We start from the raw sequence: 10,533 nt of genomic DNA, 5'->3' as shown, positions 1-10,533 counted from the left end.
GTTATCTTTGGAGAGACGAGGTGGAGCTGCATCTGAACCGTAGTCTTAGCGTCTCTTTCCATTTTGTACTATTGTCTTTCATTCAGAAAATATTGTTATTTGGTATTTGAGACTTATATTTCCATTTTAGAGCTCATGAATCTGTATTTACCAGTTCTGGGGGATTATTGTATTCCGACACATCTATTTATATTATTGGCATTAGGCTTGTACTATTTTTGCTATTTTTGTTAATATTTCCCATTGTTGTTATGTTGGCTTTCCTAGCAAGAGAGTTAGGAGCCATCATGATCGGTTGGTGGTTTTGGATTATGACAAGTTGGTATCAGATCTCTAGGTTCATAGGTTCTACGCGTCATGAGCAAGTTTAGTAGAGTCTTGACAATCGGTATAAAGACGTTTGTACTATCTTTGAGAGACTATAGATTTATTAGGAAATTTCACTTTCTTGAATTCTTGTTGTGCTGATTAATTAATACCGATGTTTGAACATTTACTCTTCTATTCGCTCACAAATGGCAAGGATATGTTCAACCAGATCAGGCGGACATGCACCAGTTCCACTAGTCAATGACACGAGAGGTCGAGGTGGAGCACACACTACAGCTAGAGCAACACCTGTGGAGCCACCAGTCGCTCTAGTGAAGCAGCAGGTTCCGGATATTGTTGAGCCGATGGTACCAACTTAGACACTGGTGGTACCTATTGTTATACCTGGTCTTCAGGAGGCCTTAGCTTAGATCTTGAACGTGCCTACGAGTTTGGCTCAAGCAGGTATGATACCAGTTGCACCAGCTACCTCACAGGCTGGACCAGGAGCCCAGACTCCCGCAGCACGTACACCAGAGCAGCTAGCTCAGGTTATCAGACACCAGAGGTGTTACCACTTTAGCTAGTTATTGTTGCTTGGGTGGAGGTTGATCCGGTTGTGACTGATGAGGAGCAGAAGAGGTTGGATCGATTTAAGAGTCTTCATCCTCCCGAGTTTAGTGGAGGAGAGTCAAGGGATTCTTAGTGTTTTCTGGACCGGTTTCATCAGATTCTTCACACAGGGGGTACTATAGACACTAGTGGAGTTGTCTTTACTACTTTTCAGCTGACAAGGGTAGCCTACAGATGGTGGCAGACCTATGAGTCAGGCAAGACACCTGGAGCAACACCACTTACATGGCATCAGTTCTTAGTTCCCCTCTTAGAGAAGTTTGTCCCACTGACTCACAAAGAGGAGTTGCATAGGGAGTTTGAACAGTTATGCCAGGGGATATGACTCTGACCAAGTACAAGATGCGATTCGTGGATCTGGCAGGTCATGTAGTATGGTTTATTCCCACCGAGAGGGAGATGCTCATGAGGTTCATTTATGGTCACAACTATGGTCTACATTATAGTTCTGCTTGAGTGGCAGAGACGGATGCTAGATTTGACCGGGTGGTTGAGATTGCTAGGCAGTTGGAGCATGTTCACAGGCTTAAACGAGAGGTCATCGTTTTAAACCCGCCCAGGCAGCTCATCAGATTCCTCATGGTTCATCAATTAGCTATAGTTCATACAATGCTCGCCCAATTAAGTAGCCATTTAGTGCACTGCCAGCACATAGTTCTTATTGCACTCCATCTGCTCTGGGTTCCACAGGCAGCTATTCGGGTTATTAGGGTCAGTAGCCTCATCAAAGGAATGGTTGTTTCGAGCGTGGAGACCTGAGTCATCTTAAGAGGAATTGACACAAACTTCTGAGTAGAGTCTGACAGCAGAGCATGCATCATATGGTTTCCGCATTGGTATCTACACCACCTACACAACCAGCTAGGGGTGGGGCTCAATCATTTCGAGGTCTCCCTTGAGTGGGAGGTTAGTCAGGCAGTGGTCATGCCCATTGCTATACATTTCCCGCTTGGCCAGAGGTAGTTGCTTCCAACACCGTGATCACATGTATTGTTTCAGTGTACCACAAGGATGCCTCAATGTTATTTGACCCTAGTTCAACTAACTCTTATGTGTAATCCTATTTTAATCATTATTATAATATGCCTCATGATTCTTTAGATATGGCTGTTCATGTATCTACACCGGTGGGTGATTTTATTGTGGTAAATCATGTATATTGGTCGTGTGTGGTTACTATTGGGGGTCATGAAACTAGATTTAATCTTCTATCGCTTAATATGGTTGATTTGGAGGTTATTTTAGGTATGGATTGGCTATCTCCGTACCATGCTATTGTTGATTATCACGCTAAGACCGTGATGTTGGCGATGCCGGGGTTGCCTAGGTTGGAGTGGAGAGGTTCTCTTGGTCACACTCCCAGTAGAGTGATTTTATATTTGAAAGCTCAATGGATGGTTAAAAGGGGTGTTTGGCTTATTTGGCCTTTGTAGGGGATGTTAGTGCTAATACTCATACTGTTGAGTCAGTTCAAATAATGAGGGAGTTCCCAGATGTTTTTTCTTGCAGACCTGCAGGGTATGCCACCTGACAGGGATATTACTTTGGTATTGATTTAGGGCCGGGCACGCAGCCCATCTCTATTCCACCTCATCGTATGTCACCAGTGGAGTTAAAGGAGATGAAGGAGCAGTTACATGAGTTTCTTGATAAGGGTTTTATCAGGCCTACTGTGTCATATTTGGGTGCATTGGTACTATTTGTGAAGAAGAAAGATGGTTCTTTGAGAATGTGCATTGACTATAGGAAGTTGAACAATTATCAAGAACAACTACCCACTACCGCGTATTGATGATTTGTTTGACCAATTTCAAGGTGCTAGGGTATTCTCCAAGGTTGACTTGAGATCGGGGTACCATCAGTTGTAGATCAGGGCTTCAGATATCTCGAGGACTGCTTTATGGACCCGTTATGGCCATTATGAGTTTTGTGATATTGTTTGGGTTCACCAATGTCCAGCATCTTTCATGCAGTTGATAAACATCGTATTTGAGCCTTATATGGATCCCTTCTTCATATTTTTCATTGATGATATATTGGTGTATTCTCACAGTCGGGAGGATCATGAGCCTCATTTGAGGATCGTGCTCCAGATATTGAGGGAGAGGAAGATATATGCTAAATTCTCCAAGTGTGAGTTTTGGTTAGACTCGGTGGCATTATTGGGCGACGTGGTGTCCAATGAGGGGATTAAGGTGGATCCGAAGAAAATTGAGGCCACTTAGAGTTGGCCCAGGCCATCTACAACTACTTAAATCTGGTGTTTCCTTGGGTTGGATTAGTATTATCATCATTTTGTGGAAGATTTTTCATCTATATAAGCCTCATTGACTAGATTGACGCAAAAGGGTGCCTCATTCAGGTGGTATGATGAGTGTGAGGAGAGCTTTCAAAGCTCAAGAGTGCCTTGACTATAACTCTAGTTCTGGTTTTGCCTTCGAGATCGGGTTCTTATATAGTCTATTGTGATGCTTCACGGATTGGCATTGGATGTGCGTTGATGCAGGAGGGTAGAATTATTGTTATGCTTTGTGTTGGTTGAAACCCCATAAAAAGAACTAACCAGTACACGATTTGGAGTTAGAACCCATTGTTCACGCGCTCAAGATTTGGAGGCATTATCTTTATGGCATGTCTTGTAAGGTGTTCACAGATCATAGGAGCTCCAACACTTATTCAAGTAAAAGGATCTGAACTTGGGGAAATAGAGGTGGTTAGAGCTACTAAAGGACTATGAAATCACCATTTTTATCACCTAGGGAAGTATAATGTGGTGGCCGATGCTTTGAGTAAGAAGGCTGAGAGCATGGGAGCCTTGCTTATATTCCAGTTGGGGAGAGATTGTTAGCATTGGATGTTCATGCTTTGGCCAATCGGTTCGTGAGGTTGGATATTTCAGATCCTAGCAGTGTTCTTGCTTGTGTTGTATCACAATTGTCCTTGTTTGAGCACTTCAAGGCATATCAGTATGATGATCCTCACTTGCTTGTCCTAAGGGACACGATGATGCCTAATGTTGATGGGTTGCGGGAGTTGATATTCGAGGAAGCCCATAGTTTGCGGTATTCCATTCATCTAGGGGTTGCGAAGATGTACCATGATTTGAGGCAGCACGACTGGTGGCAGAGGATGAAACAAGATAGTGTTGAGTATGTTGCTCGGTGTTTTAACTATCAACGGATGATGTATGAGCATTAGAGACTGGGTGGTATGGTTCATTCCAATCACGACTATCCACTCTTTAGAGTAGCTGGCTCAGATTTAACTTCGTGAGATTTTTCGTCTTCATGGGGTGCCCGTGTCTATTTTCTGGGATCGAGGCAGCAGTTCACATTGAATATTTTTAGAGCAGTGCACCATGAGTTGGGCACACAAGTCGAGCTGAGTACGACATTTCATCCGCATACGGAATGGCAGTACGAGCACATTATTCAGATTTTAGAGAACATGTTACATGCCTGTGTCATTGATTTCAGAGGTTCATGGGATCGGTTTCTATCGTTAGCAGAGTTCGCCTACAACAACAACTATCAACGAGTATTCGTATGGCTCCTTATGAGGCCTTATATTAGAGGCATTATCATTCTCCGGTTCATTCGTTTGATCCTGGGAGACTAGGATGTTGGGATCTAATTTGGTCCATGATGCTTTGGAGAAGGATAGGTTGATTCAGGAGCGGCTTCATACGGAACAGTCCAGGTAGAAGAGTTATGATGACAAGAAGCCTCGTATGTGGCATATATGGTGGGTGAGAAGATTCTACCCAGAGTTTCTCCCATGAAGAGTATGATAAGATTCGGAGGAAGGGCAAGTTGAGCCCTATGTATATTTTTTCTTTTAAGGTGCTTGAGAGAGTAGGAGAGGTGGCACATAGACTTGCCATGCCACCTAGTCTATCAAAGTTCACCTAGTGTTTCATGTTTCCATGCTCCGGAAGTATTATGGGGATCCGTCACATGTTTTAGACTTGAGCAAGGTGCAGTTGGATGAGGATTTGACTTATACTGTTGAGTCGGTGGCACTTTTGTACCGGTAGGTTAGAAATTTGAGGCCGAAGAATATAGCATCAGTGAAGGTTTATTGGAGAGATCATCCGGTAGAGGAGGCTCCTTGGGAGATTGAGCAGGAGATGCGGAGCAGATGTCCTCACCTTTTTGAGAATCAGGTATGATTCAAGACTTGTTCAAGGATGAACGTGTGTTTATGAGGGGGAGAATGTAACAACTCAACCAGTCATTTTGACTATTTCAGCCTTGTATCACGTGTTCGATGGTTTACATATGTGTATTTGTCGTTATGTGACTTTCCGGGATGGTTGGATTGGTTTCAGAGAAGTTTTTGATTGAATTAGGACACTTAGTCCCAAGGTTGGATGGTTAAGTTGTAAGAGTTGACCGGAGTTTGACTTTTGCGTAGAAGACTCCATAATGGTATTTTGATAGTTCAAATAGCTTCATATGGTGATTTTGGACTTAAGCGTATGTCCGGATTTGGATTTGGAGGTTCCTAGGCTATTTTGGCTTGAAATGGCGAAATTTTAAAATTACTACAAGAAAAAGGCTTATTAGGGACCAACATCTAGCGACAAGTTTTATATTTGGTCCCTAAAAGTGTACTTATATGTATGAGATTTTTTTGGTCTCTAATACGCAATTTTATTATCTAAATACATGACCAGACTTATTCTAGTCGAAATAAAATTTAATATCTGGTCACTAATACTCGATTTCAGCGAGATAAGGGCGCGAACCTGAATGTAAAGTAAAACAAAACTTCCAAAAATTTATTTTCGCCATAAAATCCCTCAAGAAATTAACTTTCACCCTAAAATCTCTCCAAAAAGTCACTTTCATGCTAAAATCCCTAATTAAGCGGCGACTTTTTCAGAATTCAGAAGGTTGGTGTAAGAAATTCATCTCTCTCCAAGCGACTTTACACAAACTCTACCATTGGATTATCCGCCTAATCAAGAGTAAGTTTAATTTCTTTCTCTTTTATCTGTTTCATTTCATTTTTTCTTCTTCTTGATCTTTTTTGATTGAACTAGAAATCGAAAATCGACTTCTGTAATTTTCTATTTCTTTAGTTTTATACTGTAATTGGGTTGTTTAGAGTACTGACAGCTATTGTGTGAGTGAAAAAAGGGATAGTATTGGGTTTAAAGTTGGGCTCGTAGGTCAAGGAGGAGAAATTTGAGTTTTTGTTGTAGAGTTTCGTCTATGCGATGGTTTTCTCATTTGCGGTTTGCATTATACAATACTTCTGGGGACTTGCTTGAAGGGTCATGAAAATATTTTAGGACTTCTTGTGGATTTTCATATGTGTTGATGAATTGGTTGAATTCTTTTTACCATTAGGTGCTCTAGTTCAGTTTCCTTACTTTGATTTTTATGGGTTCCTTAAACTGTATAGCCAACTGATTACCTTTGGTAAGTCTAATCTAATATTTTAAATATTTAGATGAAGAAGAAATAGTGATGTAAATTAGCTTTGTTAAAGTATTTTCCATGTCAAACAAATTTTCTGATGGAAACATTCTTGTAGCGACCCGACCGGTCATTTTGTATAATTGTGCCCCGTTACCCCTTTTGATGCTTTACACATGTGTTTTTATCATTTTATGACTTTTGGGTTTGGTTATTTTTGTTCCGGAAAGCTTTCGGGTTGATTTGGACCCTTTGATTGTTGACTTAAAAGTTTAAATTAGAAATATTAACCAAACTTTGACTTTTGTAAAAATGATCCCAGAACAGTGTTTTGATGGCTCTAATAGCTTCGTATCGTGATTTTAGGCTTCGGCGTATGCCTAGAATTGATTTCGGAAGTCCGTAGGTTGATTTGTGTTGTTTTGCCCGCAATTTAAAGTTGGAAATTTTGATCGTAGGTTGACTTTTAGATATCGAGTCCAGAATTAGATTTTGGGACTTGAAATAAGTCCGTTATGGTATTTTGAACTTGTCTGCAAAATTTGGTATCATTTGGAGTTGATTTGATAGGATTCAGACGTTTATTTGAAATTCTAGAAGTTCTTGAAATTTACTTTGAAATTTATGCGTTTTAGTGTTCAATTCATAGTTTTAGATATTATTTTTGTGGCTTGATCGCATGAGTGAGTTTGTATGATATTTTTAGACTTGTGTGGATGTTTGGTTTGGAGCCCCGAGGGCTCAGATGAGTTTCAGACGTGTTTCGAAAAGATATGAATTGAAATTGAACTGCTGGTGTTACTGGTGCCCAGTTATCGCAATTGCGAGTACTAGCCTCGAAATTAAGAAGGTGACAGTGGGAGATCTGATGTCGCAATTACGGCTACCCCTTTGCATTTGCGAAGTCAGCATGAGTTTAGCTAGGTTCGCATTTGCAAACAATGGTTCACTTTTGCGATGATCTCTAGTATGCAATTGCGAAGCCTTTTCTCGCAATTGCGATGCGTGAGGCTGTCAGGGTTTGCAAATGCGAGCTTTGGTCTGCAATTGCGAGGGTTCGCAAATGCAAACCCCGTGTCACAAATGCGACAACTGCAGATGGTACAGAGGGCTAGGATACGGGAGTTTTAACACATTCTCTCATTTTAGAAACCTTGACTTGCTAGGAAGCGACTTGGAGAGGGGATTTTCATCTACAAACTTTGGATAAGTGATTCTAATCTATTTCCAATAATATTCCATCAAGGTATCTTAGGTTTTAACATCAAAATCATGTGAATCAAAGTGAAAAATTGTGAAACTTTATCAAGTTTTTGAAAAATAAGAATTTGAGTTTTGAAAGTCGAGTTAGACTCGGATTTTGAAATTAATCGCATATATGAACTCGTGGGGTCATGGGTAATCGGAATCTACCATTGAACCCGGGTTTTGACCGGACAGGCCCAGTTTAACTTTTATTGACTTTTTAGAAAAAGTGTAAAGATCATGGCTTTATCTATTGTAATTGATTTCCCTTGCATTGTTTGATAATATTAAGTCGATTTTGGTTAGATTTGAGCCGTGTGAAGGCAAATTTTAGGGAAAAAGCTATTTTTGAGAGTTAAATTGGCCTAGTTGAGGTATGTGTCTTGCCAAACTTTATTTGGGGGAACTATCCCTTAGGATTTGTACAGATTGATTTATTTTGTGCTATGTGAAAGCCTTGCACGCAAGGTGACGAGTTGGTACACGGGTTGTATGTGGTATTTGACCGGTTTAGGATACTTAGACGCTTTTCATGCTTTAATTGAAATACCATATCATGATCTAAATTCTCATAGTCAATCTATTCTTACTTGTGTTAGCCTATCCTTACATGCCTTAAAATGATTTCGTTAACAGTTGTTCTACATTCTAATTGATAAATTGCTCTCATGCATTAGTTGAACTTGTTGCCTCTATTATTGTTACATGTTATCTCTTTCATTGTTGATTATCATTATTTGAAGTTATTGTTCGTGTTATCTCTTTCATTATTGATTATCATTTCTTGAAGTTATTTTTCATGTTATCTCTTTCATTGTTGGTTTTCATTATTTGAGGTCATTGTTACACGTATCTCTTCCATTATGAGTTATTCTTATTTATTGTTGAGTTATTGGTATTGAAATTGTGAACGTCGTTATCATGTTGAGGCGAAATTGTTATTCTTAATATATCTTCCTTTGTTGAGCATTTTACATTCATTGTTGTTGTTGATATTCTTGTACACATTGTGGTGGAGCCATGGGCCATTGTTGGGGAAACATTGATATTGTTAATTGTTGGAAAGTTGTGATATATGGGCACTTGTGGTGCGGTTTGTTATTGTGATGTGATATTGGCGTGCATGCAACAATATAAGGCTAGGGGTTAATATGCATGCGGCGGTATAAGGTGGGACTTACATGTTGCTTGTAGGGGAACTTCATAAAGCCACGCAACACCATAAGGTGGGCTAAAGTGCGTGTAGCTATTCCGCAAAAAAACTATTGTCAAAACCTATTTAAATGTAAGGCTCAAGCAGCGGTATAAGGAAAGATTGTGATTGAACTTGAGAAATGTGAATATGAGGTGGTATCTCGATTGTGATTCTTGATTTATATGAGGTGGTAGATCGATTGTGATTCTTATTGTACCCGACGCGATACCTCGTTGTGATTCTTGTTGTTTATCTCATGTTGCAAAGAGTTTTGGTGGGAACATTTCTTATTTTTTTGTTCTTCCTTCTTCTAGAAGTTATGGTCCGTATATGATCATTGTGGTTCTCTTTAGTCACTTCCTTTATGTTATTTCCATGCTTAAAACTTCGGTATTTGTTCTTGCTATTAACTTGTTTCGTATCAATTATTTCTCCGCCTTCCAATATTATTCGTTCTTATGTTTTCATGCAGTTTATTTATATCCTAGTAGGTGTTTTAACCTAACCTCGTCACTACTATACTAATGTTAGGCTTGATACTTACTGGGTACCCTTATGGTTTACTCATACTATGCTTTTGCAAATCTTTTTGTGCAGATCCAAGTTCGTTTGCCCGTGCCGGACGCTAGAGTTGATTTGAGTTGCTGTTTTTGGGAGACTTCAAGGTATACATGCTCCACGTCCGCAGGCCTCGGAGTCATCTTCCTTTACCTTTACTCCTGTTGTATTTTTCATTCCAGACATTGATGTAGTAGACACTTTAGCTTACTTTGTAGAGCGTATGACTCAATTCCATCGGTCTTGGGAGTGTATGATTGCGATTTTGTTTTTGAAAGTTTATATGAGTTTGTTAACTATACTAAAGTATTTTGTTAATTATATCTGTCAAGTTGTTATCAAATGTTTGGCTTAGCTAGTCATAGAGACTAGGTGCCATCACGATATCCTACGGAGGAAAATTGGGGTCGTGACAATTCTATTGAGTTCTGCCATTGGATCTATTAGTCAATAGCACTCTAGTTGGAGTGATGGACTCACTCAACGAAGCTCTTCGCTGTCAAGGCTTGCATTTATTCTGCCGCGAACTACTCCCTCCAAAATAAGGTCAATATTTTAATATTATAATGTAGGCTCTATTTTGATTCTAGTTATAGTGTAGATTTTGTTTTGATTGAAAAATATTTTTGATGGAGCGTAAAATAATGTTCTTCACTAAATTAATAAATTTTAGTGCTGGTTTTTCTTTATGCTGATGAAAAATAGCATTTCTTGCTCTAGTTGTGACGACCCGATAGGTCATCTAGAGTTTTAAACCTTAATTCTGTGTTTCGAAACCTCAAATAACTCTGATAACTGAGTATTTTTGGAAGTTGAGGTTTGGTATTGTGGAACCGTTGTTGACATAAGGTTTATTCTTGCTCATTCTATCTCCCAAATGTTATATATCCATTGCTACATAGTATGGGAGAGAGTTAAAGCACAAAGGATGATGCCATGCTGATTGTTGTTTCATTTATTGTTAATACTTAGTGAGGAAGAGAGTTAAAGCTCAAAGGGTGATGTCGTGCTGAACTTATCGTTTCATGATGAAATCGAGAGTAAAATCACTAAGGGTGATGCCATGTCATATTTATCATTTTATGGAGAGATTGAGAGTAAAAGCACGAAGGGTGATGCCGTGCCATTATTATTGTTTCATGGTGAGGTTGAAAGTAAAAGCACGAT

Source organism: Nicotiana tabacum, chromosome 19 (genome assembly GCF_000715075.1).
Source record: "Nicotiana tabacum cultivar K326 chromosome 19, ASM71507v2, whole genome shotgun sequence".
Taxonomy (NCBI): Eukaryota; Viridiplantae; Streptophyta; class Magnoliopsida; order Solanales; family Solanaceae; genus Nicotiana; species Nicotiana tabacum.
This window is presented reverse-complemented; position numbering follows the sequence as displayed.